General features: G+C 47.1%; 1 protein-coding gene across 1 annotated transcript in view; it reads right to left on the bottom strand.

Annotated features, from left to right (window-relative positions):
- Positions 1-15,783, bottom strand: part of rint1 (RAD50 interactor 1) — a 58,933-nt gene extending 43,150 nt beyond the window's left edge. The window contains exons 1-5 of the mRNA XM_030113562.1: positions 15,603-15,783; positions 12,152-12,277; positions 11,432-11,547; positions 1,235-1,408; positions 407-545 (exon numbers count right to left, since the gene is read on the bottom strand). The gene's annotated coding sequence lies outside the window, so the exon portion shown is untranslated. The remainder of the gene's footprint in view (positions 1-406; positions 546-1,234; positions 1,409-11,431; positions 11,548-12,151; positions 12,278-15,602) is intronic.
- Positions 15,784-15,838: the final 55 nt, after the last annotated feature.

Genomic DNA, 15,838 nt, shown 5'->3' with positions numbered 1-15,838 from the left:
TCGAAAAACCTCCGTCATCTTTCTTCTGGGGACTGCTACAGTAACTTTGTATTAAATATTTTCAAAAGGAATGACTTTCATACTGTAACTGCAGTAAAAAATTTTTCTAAGCAACTTTTATATTTTGACGAAAGAGGTGGAGTTCAGTACTTTGTTCACCACTGATGTTTCAACAGCCACATTTTCTCAAAACCAGGAAATGTGTTAAAAGCAGAAATAAAGCAAAAGCAGACGGTTGACTCCTGTTGCTGATGACTGGGTCTAAACATGGCCAGTGATTTCCATCAGCCAGGACAAGTTGCAGCGGACACCCGTAAAGCCATGCCCCCTGCTCAGCATGAACATGAGCTGCAGCACCTTGTGCCACGCTGAGTGAACGCTGAGTGAACGCTGAGTGAAAGGATACGAGGTCTGCAGAGCGAGCAGCTGTGTGACGACGAGCTCCAGCTGGCTGCTGATCTCCTGGCCGTGACAGCCGGCGTCAGGAGTGAGTGGGAGGGGACAACATGGGCCAGTGAAGCTGAGTCAAAATATTGTCAAAGTCACTGGAAGAAAGAGAGGGAAGAGCAGCTAATTAACCCCCGATGCACACTGCATGCGGTCCGGCTCCGGAACGGCTGCGGTCCGGACACCGCAGCTAATCCGTAGTCATTAAAATCAATGCTGTGATGCACACCGGGTTCAAAAAAGACACTTGATTTGGCATAAACCCACCCAATCTGGCAACACGGAGCTGCTCGGTCACAGAGCTGTTTTGAACCATTTTGGTGTCATTTCACTTTTCAGCAGTGACGAAAAAAACGTTCATTCTTCTAAAGCGTATAATGACTACATGACGTTGTTTGTTCTGTGTTCTACCAGAAGAAGTAAAAAAATAGAATATTAAGGCAAAAACAGATTTATTTTGAAGTCACTTATTTTGGAACATGTATCGGGTTTCCTTCCGGCGCCTGACTTGCTTCTGTCTGGATTGACGCGGTAGGGCTCCGGCATGCGGAAAAACAGGATCTTTGCGGAAAGAGACCGGAGCTCCGCTGAGGCTCCGGAGCCGCACCGGAGCCGGACCGCGGCCGGTGTGCATCACAGCATTGATTTTAATGACTACGGATTAGCCGGGTGTCCGGACCGGAGCTGTTCCGCAGCCGGACCGCATCCAGTGTGCATCGGGGGGTAACACAGCATGTGGCAACAGACCTCTCAGCCATGCGTGGTTGAAGGAATAATGGAAATTTACCTGGACAACCGGTCCTTGATTATCTTGTGCCAGAAACGAAGAGTCTTATAAAGGAAGCCTTTGAGTGAGGAACATGCAGACTGCTTCAGTCCACATTCCAGTGCAGCAAGGCATCGACAGCCCGGATGGCTTCAGACACACTGCTGGTCATCAGGCACTGCTGGGACTGCGGCACTGCAAACACACAACACAGCAAGAGTCTTTAAAACCTCCTATTACAAAGAAATTGACCCCATGAAGCTTGAGGATTAAAGTGTGTATCAACACTTTGACAAATGAAGAGCAGTCTACGAAAAGATTTTTGATTTGTATCACACCCCCAGACATCTAAGCCAGATGGTTTCTGGAGCACCTGAAGTTTATAATTATAAAACCCAAACCCTGTGAGACTCATGTCTTTTTCCAGGACATATCAGCCTGTCTGAGTGTATTAGCTGCAGGAGTGTCACTGAATGTCTAAATAGTAAAGTCCCTGAAGGTTTTCCATCTGTCCTCTCTCTCTATCCCCTCACCCCAAACCACAATAGCAGAAAGCCCAGATTCAGTCTCCTCCGAGTCTGGTTCTGCAGGTTTCTGACTTTAAAGGGAGTTCTCCTGTCTACACTCACTTTTGCTTGCTCATGGGCAATTTGTGGTTTTTTCACTGTAAAGGTGTCTACAATGACTGTGTTGAGATTGGTGCAATACAAATAAAGCTGGATTGAACTGAAAGGTTCACTTCCAATAGGATGGATAAAATGGAGAGAAGGATTTCCCCCACAAGGATGAAGAAAGTTTACTTGCCATCTAAATCATTTACATGCAGTTTATTGCTGAGAGACACCACATAAATGCTGATGTTCGTCTCTCCAAAGCCTGAAACCTCCCGTGCTGGGACTTTCGGCTTGTTGATTGGACTGTAGCAGCAGAAATGAGGGGCTCCCGGTCGATAATCCAGAAGAACAAAGAAAAATCCTTCTAACCTCAACTCGAAGGTGGAAGAATATTCAACACGGATGAAACACCTAAACCACAACAGACAAAAGAAAGAAGGAGGACCAGGTTCAAAATGGCCAGGAAAGATGCATGACAGGGGCCCAAGTACGGCCCAGCTGGGTGGAAGACCTGCGAGCTGAAGTGGCTCAAACGGACGGCGCAGGCGCAGAGGGAATTCTGGGAGAAGGCGTGGCCCGTGGGAGCGGCTGGAGTGGAGCGCCCATGTCCAATGACGTTATTAAGACATCGCTGGAACAACAAAGACGGCCGCACAGAAAGAAATGCATTTGGAAGGCAGATGAAAAAGAATGATTTGGCATCTGGGGGCTACAGGAGGGAATAGTGGATCAACCTATTCACAGAGGGAGGAGTGCGTGGAGGACGATAACTGGAGAAACCAGAGCGCACAGGGCTTCAGTGCCGAAACCACGACCAAACACGCCCCCGAGAGCGATTCGCTATCAACTTTCTGAAGCTGGAGATCAGAGAGCGCGTCCTCAGGACGGCTCTGAGAAGTTGAACTCCAGGGACAGAGCGACTCTGATCATTATGCAGCTGAATTGGCAACCAAATGACTGAAATGCGTGGGCTCAAGAGAATACTGAAAGAGAATGAAGCACGGGTACCAGTCAATGATGGACACATTTACACCCTTTTTGACGCATTGGCTCCCGTTGCCAAATCTGGGCCAGGGCCGAAGTTGCTGCTAGCCCGGGCCTCCTGAGCACCGGCTTTGCTTTCACCGCCTCGGGAGCCGCGGAGGTGGAGCTACGGCACAGCGTCACTGCAGAACGTCATACGCCACTGTGGACGCAGGCTGCTCACACGCCAACTAACCACAACAATGGAGGACTCCCAGAAAGTGTTTCTATTTTTTCATGGCGAGCTCTCAAACCATCATCAAGCTGTTAGCCACGACCACCCTCGTCTCACCAGCGACGGCGTCTTGAAGAAAGAAGGCAAATATCAGACGTTTTACTGCTCTATAGTGAACGTGTTACGTTAGCTTAGCTGCTAACCAGTAGACTAGCGTCATTCAAGTCGTGGTTAAACAAATTTAGTAAATATATGATGATGTCTGTTTTCTCTTTCTAGATGATCTTCAGCACTGTGAGCTGCAGATCTCCTGCTGCCTGGTTCCTCCTGGTTCTTCCTGGTTCCTCCGTCTCGCTGCCGCTGGACACATTCCAGCAGCATCACTTTGTGCTAAACTTCTGTGTGGCGGACTTATTTCAATACTTCTGTGATCTGATGGAGGATTTTAATCTTTCTGGTGACTGATGTTTAGAGTGTGACCAAAGGTTCTGCGTTCTGTTTACAGAACAGAGGGATAATGTCATTGTTTCTGTCTCCAGAACTCTACTCTTACCATCGTTCCATTAAATACATTGAAGTGAGGAATCACCCGTGTTTGTTCTTAAACACCCTGCTGTCATGATGCGGTTAAATTTCCACATTTCTCTTGAACTTCTCTCGAAAACTGAATTAATTTCTGTCAGTAGCGCATGTAGACAGATCATGTAATCAGATTACTGAGCATTGAAAATGGCAACTTTCTATCATTCAATACTCTCATCTCACAATATGGAATCAGCAGCCAGCATTTTAGAATATCATCAACTTAAATCTATCATAGGCAAAAAGTATACCTTTAAACAATTGCAGGGACAGCTACCTCTCGGGGTCGAAGAATTCTTAAACCTCAGTTCCCCAAAGTTGCTATCAAAGATATATAAAGTATTATCAAAGGTAGAAGATGAAATCTTCTTCCGACCTTAAATGGGAGGCTGACTTATCTAACAACTTTGACCAAAATGCGTGGTCACAATATGTTTAAATACTTTCAAAATGACAAAGAATTCAAATATACAACTAATACAATTCAAAATTCTTTTTTTTTTTCTTTTTTTTTTTTTTCCTTGTCCTGTTCGGCAGCTGGGGCGTGCAATATTGTATGATTGTAGCCTTTACTGTCCGAACAGATTTTATATTAGCAGCAGGACGAGACTGAGTCTCCTCCTGCTGCTGCCTTTATTTAAAGCTGGCATCCGGCATGGCTGAGGACAGGACCGGGACGGAATGCTCAGAGAGCAGGGACAGAAAGAGAGAAGATAAAGAGAGGGATGAACGGAAGGGGGGGGGGGGGTGATCTGGGTGAAATTAACATGTCGATAAACTCTGTCTACATGGTTTCTCACCATCTTGTGCATCGCAAAGAAACTATCCTTGTAAATTGGAAATCCAGAAGTAATCTGAGTATCAGGCAGTTAAGAATCTTCTATTAGATCATATCAGCTTGGAGACGAGTCTGTCTGTTCAGAGGATCAATCAGCTGAATCGGTTCCCTCTGGTCCCCTGTGATCAGCTCCATCACTTAATGTAAGGGAAGATGAGGGCCTCTCCTCTCTGGGGGTTGGTTGTTGGTGGGGGGGGGCCTGATGGCTGCAGGTGGTTGGCACTGTCTTGGGTCGGGATCTGGACTGCTTCGCTGGGGGCTGTCTTCGTGTTTGGTTTGGATTGGGGGTGGGGGGGCCGCCGTTGTTGGGGCTGTCTGGCGGCGGTGGGGCGGGGGCCGCGGGGGGCCGGGGTCGGCGGGTGCCGGTTCATGTCCAGGGCGGCCGGGGTGTCCTGGGGCGGGTGTGGCTGGGGGCCCTGGGCCCTGGTGCCTGGGGGCTCTCTCCTTCCGTGAGGGTGAGGGGGTCGACTGGCTGGGGGGGCCCGGTCAGCTCGGGCGTGCTGCCGCGGCCTGGGTCGCTGCACCGCCCTGGTGTCTAGTGCTGCCCCGGAATTCAGGGCATCGGGGTGGGTGGTTGTGGTGGTGGGGGACAGGGGGGTGGGGTGGATGGGTTTGGGGGTGGCGGTGGAGGTGGGTGGGTGGTGGGGGACGGGCGGGGTGGATGGGGGGTAGATAGGGGGTGGTGGGCTGTGGGGGTTAGGGGGTGGGGAAGGTGCGTGTACATGTATGTGTATATGTGTGTGGTGTGTATGTGGAGTATGTATATATGTTTTTGTATGTGTGGGGATTTATGTAGGTGTATCGTGAGTGTGTGGGTATGTGATGTGTGGGTGTGTATCTGGATATGTATGTGGGGGTGGGGTGGGGGGGGGGGGGGGTGATACCCTGGATCTCGGGGTGCGTGGCCGGAGCGCTGGGGGGTGTACTGGCCTGGGGTGGGTAGCCGCCCGTGTGGGCTGGTTCTCCCGGGGGGTCATGGCCCTCCGCCTGGGTGGGGGGTTGGCTCCTGGGCTCTTGGGCCTCGGGCTCTCGGCCCTGCCCGCCCCGGGCGTCCGGCGCCCGGGGTGGACCGGCTCCTGCCGGTCGTGGCTCCGCGGGGCCCGGGCCCCGGGACTGCGGGGTCCCCGGCCGGGGCTTTCCTCTGCCCCGTTTCTGGGACTGGAGCGTGGGCGTCTGCCTGGGGGGGCAGGCTTGATCCGGGCTCTGTGATGTCCGCCGGCTGTCTGGGCTCTGAGGGCCTCTCTGGCCTGCTTCTTGGCCTTCTCAGAGGTCAGAGGTCATATATGCATGATCACTATCACCATCACTGTCACCATCATATTCACATGATCACGTGATCTTTAATCACTCTTTACATACTGGGTTACCTGTCTTCTTGTGGTGGTTCGAATAATGGTGATCTGTAGCAGACCTCTCTTGATGCACGCCCCGAGTTACTATAGTTACTACTAGTTACGACTAGCTATATTCAAAAAAAAAAAAAAAAAAAAAAAAAAACGGTTTTGTGGTGTCCTTGCATTTCCTTCCTCCCCTACACCTCCTTTTATTTTTGTGGCCTGGTCTGTTCACTAATATGGTTCGAAAAAAAAAATGTATGTATGGTTCTGTAATTTTCTGTGTTGGTTGTCGGCTCTGTTTTGGTGTTGTCTAGATTGGGGGTTTGGGATTGTTCTGGGTTGCGTGTGGTGCGTCGACAACACTGTTTTGTATTGTGACTTTGTACATAGGTTGTGCCCCCCCCCCCCCCCCCCCCCCCCCTTCCGTTCTCCCTCTCTTTACCTTTCTCTCTTTCTGTCCCTGCTCTTTGAGCATTTCCGTCCCGGTCCTGTCCTCAGCCATGCCGGATGCCAGCTTTAAATAAAGGCAGCAGCAGGAGGAGACTCAGTCTCGTCCTGCTTCTAACATTAAAATCTGTTCGGATAGTAAAAGGCTACAATCATACAATATTGCACGCCCCAGCTGCCGAACAGGACAAGGGAAAAAAAAAAAAAAAAGATTACTGAGCAGGTGTCGGTGATTTTTACCTACATGGTGCGATGGTAACACAAATATGACACAAAATATCTATTATTCCAGCTGCTTTATTCACGCCACACCAGAAAACACCAAAGATAAATAATATTTATACAAAGAGAAAGTCCAGTCTGTTCATGTTGTTTTCCAGTAACACCGACATGAGCTCCCCCTGCTGGCCGCTCCAGCTGCTGCAGGTCCGAACGGTCCACCGGGCCGCCGTCAGAACCGCACTTTGTTTTGCTGAATAAAAGCACAGAAACAAGAACAGCTTTTAATAAATATTCTCTACATTCATGAGAAAACAAACAAATGCTGTACTGTGCAGTCATGAGATGCTACTGTAAACAAATCTTACCGGGTCGAGTCTGGTCTGGTCTGGGAGGACGCTGATCCAGACGTCCTGCAGCACGATGACAGTCAGCTGCAGGAGTACCGGTCAGCTGCAGGACGGGACGGTGAGCTTAACGAGGCTGATGACTGCGACCCAACAACTCTACAAAACAGAATCAACATAAATTGTTGCGTTTCAAAGTTTGGATGATTTCTTGCTTCATATCCACAGCAGGCTCACAGCTCGGTGCTTTAAGAATGAAACTCACCAGGATATGGAGTCATGCAGCAGCTGCTTCACTCCCGTTGGATCCAAACTGGGTCTGTGCTGCTTTTGGCCGAGTTCGTAAGCAGCTTACAGTCAAGTCGGCACCGACCAACTCGGCCACTTGAGAGCCCCCCCCCCGCGATGCCGACTTGGCTTGATGCCGACTTGGCTTGATGCCGACTTGACTGTATCCTGGGGGCGGTGCCGAGTTGGCCAGGGCTGACTTGGATTGGTGCCGACCTGACTGTAATCCCAGAAAAACAACCTGTTGTGCTCCTGCGCAAAAACACAGCGAAATGTATGACGGTCTGGCTGAGCGCTGCGGCCTGTGGAGGGGGGGTAAGAATGCTGGCAGTTCTAGTGTTCATCATTTTAGTTCTAGTGTTAATCATTATTTCCCTCCATTCCTATATTGACGTTCATCTCCACTATTAGGAATAAGCGGAGAGCTCATTCATTCATCTCGGCATCTCCGTCAGCGTGACCCCCCCCCCCTCTCTCTGCAGCAGCAGACTGTGAGGACTGTGATGAGCCTGTCAGAAAATTAAGTTCTACTGTACGGAGGAGGGAAACATAGTTAAATGTCTTAGAATTTGACCGCCGCATTTGATAATCACACAGCTTTTCCATGTGTGTTTTTTTTTCTGTTTTGCGTTAGTTTTTTTCTTTTGAGCGGATAGTGTGACAAACACAAGCTGCTTATTTAAATCACTAAATATCTTAAATCATTATTTTTGTCCACAGATTGGATAGATAGTAGGGTTTTTCGGTAATACGGTAATAAGGTAATACGGTGTACCGGCGGTGTCTTTCAAAAACAACGGTATCAGTTTCAATACCGTCATTGAAAAAAATGGCAATGCACTTATATAGAAGATAAGGATTAAATATAAAATATAATTTATTCAATGCCTAAAAATGATTCTTTGTCCAGCAGCACTTATGTGGTTGAATTCTCAGTTTTACTTTCACAGTAGTTTAATTTGAGACTTTTGATGAAGTTTATGAACATGACGTCATCACGTGAAAGTGCGAGCGCGAGAGAGACAGCAAGAGACAGAGAGAGAGACAGAGAGAGAGAGAGCAGGAGAAAGATGGCGAGTCGCGCACCGAGTGACCTGGTCCCAAAGCAGACCAGGACTGCAGCGGACCGGCAGTATTTCGGTTCTGAGCTAACGAGAAGGGAGAGCGGTGTGCTGACGAGGCAGTTTGTAAATTGTGCAATACGAAGTTGATTGAATTTAATTGATGTGTGCGCGGCGCATTCTGCACAAAAACTGTTCTGGACGGTCAGGTTAATTTAATTGTTTGACTGTTGTATTTAAAGCTTTTTAGAAGCTGCTCTTTTTAGTTATTAAAAGTTGTTCAGGTTGTGATTTTAATTTAATTGATATGTGCGTGGCGCACTCTGCACAAAAACTGTTCTGGATGGTTGTGTTAATTGTTTGTTGTATTTGCACTTTTTAAGCTGTTGCTAATAAAGTTGTTAATATTTCGCATATTATGTTGTTGTTCTTTCATTATCAGTGTTTGGTTTTCCGTTTCTGAACGGTGTAGGGACCAGCCAGCAGTTTGGTGATGCTGTCTGAGCCTTGAGTTATAATTTTTTAATTAGTCATGGTAATACCAGATACCGGGGTATGACCGACAGTATGACGGTATCAAAATTTGGATACCGCCCAACTCTAATAGATAGTTTACACCAGAATAAAAACAGTTTAGCTGTGATTAGGAAAAGTTTCATTATACGTCCGCTCTGTCAGCTCTGAAGGCACAGACTCCTCAAATTTTTATTATTTACATTTTTTAAAATTTTATTATATTTCACTGTTGTTTACATCAACTAGGTTGGTGCAAATGCAAATCTGCGCTCTCGCCGCAGCAAAAAACAAACTACAAAAAAACCTACATCCGAGTGCGCTATGACACAGCGGGGAAAGAGGGTCCTATGTTCCCCGGTATTGATAGAGGGGAACATCGGACCCGGGAACATCGGACCCGGGGAACATCGGACCCGGGGAACATCGGACCCGGGGAACATAGGGATGACTCCAACCAGATCATGTGACCAGGTGGCGTTTGATCAAACCAGTCGCCTGCATTATAATATAACTGTGCAAATCCTGGAGCTGATGCCGGCTGCGGCGCGACAATTTGCAGTTTATAATTCTAATGAAAGGCGACTGGTTTGATCAAACGCCGCCTGGTCACATGTTCTGGTCACATGACCAGACAGCCGCTCGTGCTGCGCGCTCGTAGCTAAGCTACTCGGTTCAAACAGAACGTCAAACATGAAGCTCCAGGTCCATTCTCCACCTCGAACCTGTCAGTCACCATCATCACAGTTTGTCCTCCAGTCCGCCTGCTACGTGAGGAGAAGCGGCGCAGCCGGCACGAAAAAAAAAACTGCAAAACGTCGTGCTGCAGTCGGCATCGTTGCACTACGATTCCCAGAATGCCTTGGGGACCGGTAAAACGACAAGACAACCGCTAAGCGCTCGTAGCTAAGCTACTTGGTTCAAACAGGTCGTCAAAAAAACTGTGCAAATCCGCGCCGCAGCCGCATCATGATTAAAAAGAAAGAGGCTTTTGGCCGATTTGGTAAGCAGCTTACAGTCAAGTCGGCACCGATCAACTCGGCCACTTGAGAGCCCCCCCCCCCCGAGGCCGACTTGGCTTGATGTCGACCTGGCTGTATCCGGGGGCGGTGCCGAGTTTGCGGGCCGACTTGGATTGGTGTCGACCTGACTGTAATCCTCTGCTGCAGACCACAGCACCAGGAAGCCCCGGTCTCCTCCTCAGACCACCGCTTGTTCTTAAAATCCATTTCTTGGCTAAATTAAACTAAATTAAATGCTGCTCCGCCGTAGCTTTCCGATAAAAAAAACAAAACAATGGCGACTGCGTGTTTTGCCGGAGGAGACGTAACCCCGCCCCCCAGGGCCTGAAGTCCATGGCCGGGGCCAGATCGGGGCCTGAGCTGGCCCAGCTGCGAAGCGGGGCCTGAAAAGCCCCAGTTTTTGGGAGCCAGAGCCAGGGCCGCGGTTGGTGCGAACACAAGGAACCAGTTCAAAGTTGGGACTAGCCCCATTTTGACACTGGAACCAGTTTGGTCAAAAAGGGGTAATTGAGGGTCTGCTGGTCCCACAGAGTCCAGGACCCAGCTAGGGCAGAAAGGACAGCAGGTACCGGACCCAGGAGATGAGGAGCCGACACCGATGCAGAGGCTGGAGGCAGCAGAGTGGAGGAATAGGACCAGAGGACAGGAGGACAGGAGGACCAGAGGACCAGAGGACCAGAGGACCAGAGACAGGTGAGAGGGACATACGCCCATGCAAGATGGACGAGTAACGGGAAAAACATCCATGTAATCCAATACATACACATATTATATAACCCCCCCCCAAAGGGAGACCTTTAACACCCAGCAGGTGAGTGAGATACAAAACAACTTAAAGATTACATTTTTTTTTTTTTTTTTAGTAGTAGTAGTAGTAGTAGTAGATTTATTCGGTCAGTATGGAAAAAGAATAAACATTGTAACAATTGTGTACGATGATGGCATCATCATCATCATCATCATCATCATCGTCTCCATCCACATAAGTTATTATCATCAGTATCAACAACAACAACTCATCAAAATCATCAACTTCATCATCCTGTGACCGAAGGGTTCAGGCTGAAGTCAAAACTGATTTTGCCTAACCCTTTTCAACCAAAACAAAATTTTCCATATTTCATAGGAGAAAAGGAATAAAAGAAAAAAAAATGTAGGCAAAAGACAAAGACAAGAAAAGACAAGAAAAAACAAACAAACGGGAGAAGAGAAAACCAGGCTAATATCTATCAATATCATTAACAAGATAAGAGGAGTCCATTCAAAATCATTTTGGTTATTTAGTTTATTTTCCCTGGGATTGATATTTTTCAAGAGCTAATCTTTTCAACTGCTTTTTAAATACTTTCAAGGTCTTGCATGTTTTTATACCCTCATCAAGTTCGTTCCACTTGGTGACTCCAATTACTGAGATAATTTGCATTTTTTATTTGTTCTTACCCTATTTTGTTTTTAAAATGCAAGAGCCCCTAAGATTAGAACAATTCTTTCTATGTTCGAACATACCTTGAATGCAGTTTGGAAGATTATTATAGTAGCTTTGTAAATGACAGCTAATGTATTTAGATAAATGTCATATTTTTAATGTTTGTAACGCCACAAAAATGGGATTAGATGGTGCATAAAAATCAGCGTGACTAACAATACTAACTGCCTTTTTTTGGAGTAAAAATATAGGGTCGATATTATAAGTGACAACAGGACAGACAACCTGGTATGAAATGTGACATGAGTTTGTTTCCATGTCATTACCTGAGCTCCTCCAGGTGCTGAAGGCAGCGCAGGTACTTCATGTGCCTCTCTATAGTGTCCACTTGGTCGCGTGTCTCGCCGAGATCATCCATCCACAACTGGACGTCTGCTAAGTGCTAGAAAGCAGAACACCAAGATGATTATTTACAACGCTTGGACAACGGAACTAGTTCTGTAAACCACAACAGTTCTGAAATAAGAGTGTATAGTGCACACCTCCGAGAATTCAGGCAAACTGCAGTATATTCACATCACAACAAATCTAATTCTGAACAAGTGACTTTTTCTACATTTTTGGAAAATCAGTAGAGTGTTTTAAATACTGACTGTCACAGTGAGAAGGCAGTTCATAAAAATATAGGAATGGTGTTGCATTGGTTCATTATCTGTGATATAAAGAAGTGTGAAACAGAACAAACGGCTTTGGTCTAAGCCCACTGAGCTCAGTAACCTGGCTTCAAGACGCCAAGGTTTAAAAGGCACAGTGTGAACTGCTGGAACACTCGCTCTATGAATTCTTCTGACACTGAATTATTTCTAAAAGGCTGAGGGACAGTCCTTTTCCTGAATCTATGATTAACATATTTAACATCATATTGTTATTGAGTGTTGTGTTTGTGTCGGGGTATGGCTGTACTCTTTGATAATCTATTCTAAAAACTATCCAGTCGAAGTAAATCTGTGAAGTGATCTAATGCTGCTTTCTGAGAGGCGCTTCACCTGGTCCACACTGCTGGAGAGAAGCTGCTCCTTGTGCAGCAGGTCGTCCAGAGAACATCTGGCTTCACGCGCAACTGAGAGAGCTTCCGAGACTTTGGGAGGCACCGAGCCAGAAACATTCACGACCTGGAAGAGACAGCAAGCAATCATGATCTGAACGCACCAAAAGCATCACACACACCGAGACCACCGCTTTCCTCCAAGAGAGACCGCCTCTCCAGACACTCCGAGAGAGACCACTGACTGGACCCCTGCAGATGCTTTGATCTATTTTACACACAGACACACACATCTAGCATGTTTTAATCTTTATTCTTGTTCTCACTGAGGTTTCGGTCTGGAACGTGTGTAAGAATGCTTTCACACCTACAGCATCTGGTCCGCTTGAAGCGGACTAGCGTCCCCAACTCCGGCAGGTTCGGTTCGTACGCGCTGGTGTGAAAGCAGACCAGTTAGTTTTGGTCCGGGACAAAGAACCGCACCGAGACCTCCTCGAGGAGGTGGTCTCGGTGCGGTCGGCGCGGTCCGCTGCTGGTGTGAAAGTTGACCAGCCTCGGTCTTGTCCGCTCGTTGTGGAGAAGGTTTTGGTCGGCGGAGGCTTCCGTAGCAAGCCGCGCAGCACATCACGTCACACATGCTGGCATATCAGGGTTCACTTCCGCACCCAAAACACATTATTATGTGAACAGCGCCACCAAGGGGCAGGAGGGTCATAGTGGATAGTTCATCTGCAAAAACAAGTGGTGTGAATGCGAACCGAACCAGTTGACAGCTGCAACATTTATGAATAATTTATGTCCGAACCGAACCACTCTAGCGGACTAGTAGGTGTGAAAGCACCCTTAATTGCGTATCACTGCATGTTATACTGTGAATCACAGTGTCCTTGAATTCTGCAGGTTTACACTCACTGTAGCACCCCCTGACACCACGAGGCTGCTGCCCCCCAGTGGTACAAAGGGCAGTCAGCAGCTGTCTAAACCCCAATTTCCACCGGACGCGAAAGCGCCGCGTCGGGCTCCAGAAGCTCCGCGGCACGCCGTGGTGCTGGCGATTCCCTTCAGTTCTATTTTCTGCGCCGCTGCTTCAAAACCTCGTAAATTCACCGTCGTTGAGAAAGCACCAGACAGGAAGTTACACCGGAAGTTTCAAAATAAAACACAATGCACGACCTCACGGACGTAACTTTTTTCCTACATGTTATTCCGCCGCCTCGGGAGGCACAAGCATCAGCTCAACAGGGTCTCAGACAGTAGCAAACGCGGAAATTACCGTTTTTATGTAGAATAAACCATATAAAAGTAACTATTGGATAAAGAAAAGCACTCATTTGAGATCAAAACATAAACCATGTACTCATCCTTGCTGGAAGTACTATAAATTACAGATCAATGTGGCTGGACGAGCAGAGCGACCTTGCAGAAGCAAAATGAGGTGTGCGTGTGTTTTTTTTTTTCTGTTTATATCAAGTGATGCTCGTATGATATCAAGAGCACGGGAGCCTCTCCGAGGACCAGCCCTCCCCATCTGGACGGCGCGGCGCTGCGCTCCCAGTGTGTTCACTTTATGAGCAAGATGTTGGCGCTCCACTGCGCGGCGCTTTCGCGTCCGGTGGAAATTGGGGGTAACAGAGGAAGCTATATACCGTATTGGTCAATACGCATCCGCACCGCTAGATGGAGCCAAAGTATCACTGAGCAGAGAGCGAGTGGAGCGATGAAATGAGATCAGATGATCTGATGAAAAATGGCGGATCATCTGGAACAAAGGGGCTGAACGCTGGACAACTGAGCAACAACAGAGGAGAAGTTATGATACCAACTTTAAACTGATGGTGATCAACGCAGCAGAGTCATCAAACTACTGCCAAGCCGCCAGGAGGTCTGGTGGAGCAGAGCCTCGTTCTTATTGGAGAGCACAGAAAAAACACTCCAGATGCTAACGCTATGAGAAAAGCTTTCCGTGGTCCTGAGAGACGCTTCAGAGAGACTGATAGAAGGGTGAGTGAATACGTCTCTGAAAGACGGACAGACGGAATGTCCACCACCAGAGCCTGATTCAGCTGAAGGACCTGGAAAGTTATTTACATCATTTATGCAGTTTTGACCCCTTGAAGTTCTTATTTGTTGCTTATTGTTTCTTATTTTGAGAAAGAGAATATATTTTTTCATTTTATATCCCGTGAAATGTTACCTCAGTTGTGAGTTTTTGAGTTTATAATAACTGTATAATAAAAAGTTGTTTTATGAGTGACCTTACTGTCTTCAGCATTTTTTTTTTCTCCACAAAATGATCGTTGAAAAATAGGGGTCGTGTTAATCGGAGTTGTCTTATATTCGGGCCAATACGGTAGACACTTTCCACACTGACATCTCAAAGGCAGCACTGTGAACAGAGTGGCGACAAATCTCACACAAAATGACACGAGAGCTAGGTGACAAAAAGCAAATAAAACCACTAAATGATGAGCAACAATTTTTCCTCATCTGACCCGATTTTTACCAGAGACATCCAGACGTGAACATATTCAGCCCTGTGCTGTCATCACTCCACTGGCCACCTGTTTGTTTTGGATGGATTCTAAAGTTCTGTTGTTTGTTTTTAATGCCATCAAATGCCTGGCTCCCTCTTACATGTCAGAGATTGTAACTGTCCATGAGTATGGCAGGCCCTGCGCTCCTCAGGTCAGCTTCTGCCAGAAGTCCCACAATCCAGGCTGAAGCAGTGGGCTGTCCCCTGGACATTAGCACCAACATTGAGGTCAGCCTTTTCAAATCGAAGCTGAAAACCCACATTTTTGGACTGGCTTTTAATTCTGACGAGGGTGGTCTTATTTTTTAGATTACAATACATTTTTTTCCCTCTTTTTCTGTAAGGCTCTGATAACCAGCCCTTGGCACTTTCAACAGCCAAAACATAAATATATATATATATATATATTCATTCTGTTTTATGCTCCTTGGTGAAGCACTTTAGGGACAGAATGTGTGAGTAAGACTGGGATTGATTTGAACTGAAACTATTAGCTTGTAGAATTCAGATTCTCCGACCCCACCAGGAGGCCAAGCTGGTGTTCGGTCCATGTCAGGTTCTGAGCAACAAGAAGCTGAGGGAGCTTCAGAGGGCTAAGAGGGCCGCAGACTGGAGCCAGACTGTCTCTAGCTCTAAACAAGCTCCAATCTTATGCATCCATGAAATTGCTGCATAATCCACTGCGACACTGCGATATAATGTTAAATGCATCAACCCTGGTATTCAATCTGTTTAATATATGTGTACAGAATGATGTGGTGAAGGAAAAGAAAAAAAATGGCTTTCGAAAAAAAATTGTTTTTAATTATATGTTAATCATATGCAGCGAGTTGACCTTTAACCGTATGCATTTAGATCTAATGCATCTAGAATATATAAACCTGACGAGGCTCTTAACGCTCTAAATCCCATCACTCACCTGTTCTGAAGCACGGCGTCTCTTCTCTCAGCTTTTCCAGCAGGCGCCAACATTGTCCAAGAATCGAAGGGCGCGCCTACCTCCCTCTCCAGAAAATCCATGACATCCTCTGAAGGCTTTTCCAAACTTTGGTCACTTTTTCTTTCTTCTACGACGCTGCAGCGGGCGCCGCCATCTTTCCTCCTCCTCCTCCTTCTTCTCTACAGCGTCGTCCAGCTTTACTACTTCTTCTGTTT

This window comes from Salarias fasciatus, chromosome 17 (assembly GCF_902148845.1).
Source record: "Salarias fasciatus chromosome 17, fSalaFa1.1, whole genome shotgun sequence".
Classification (NCBI taxonomy): Eukaryota; Metazoa; Chordata; class Actinopteri; order Blenniiformes; family Blenniidae; genus Salarias; species Salarias fasciatus.
This window is presented reverse-complemented; position numbering and strand designations above follow the sequence as displayed.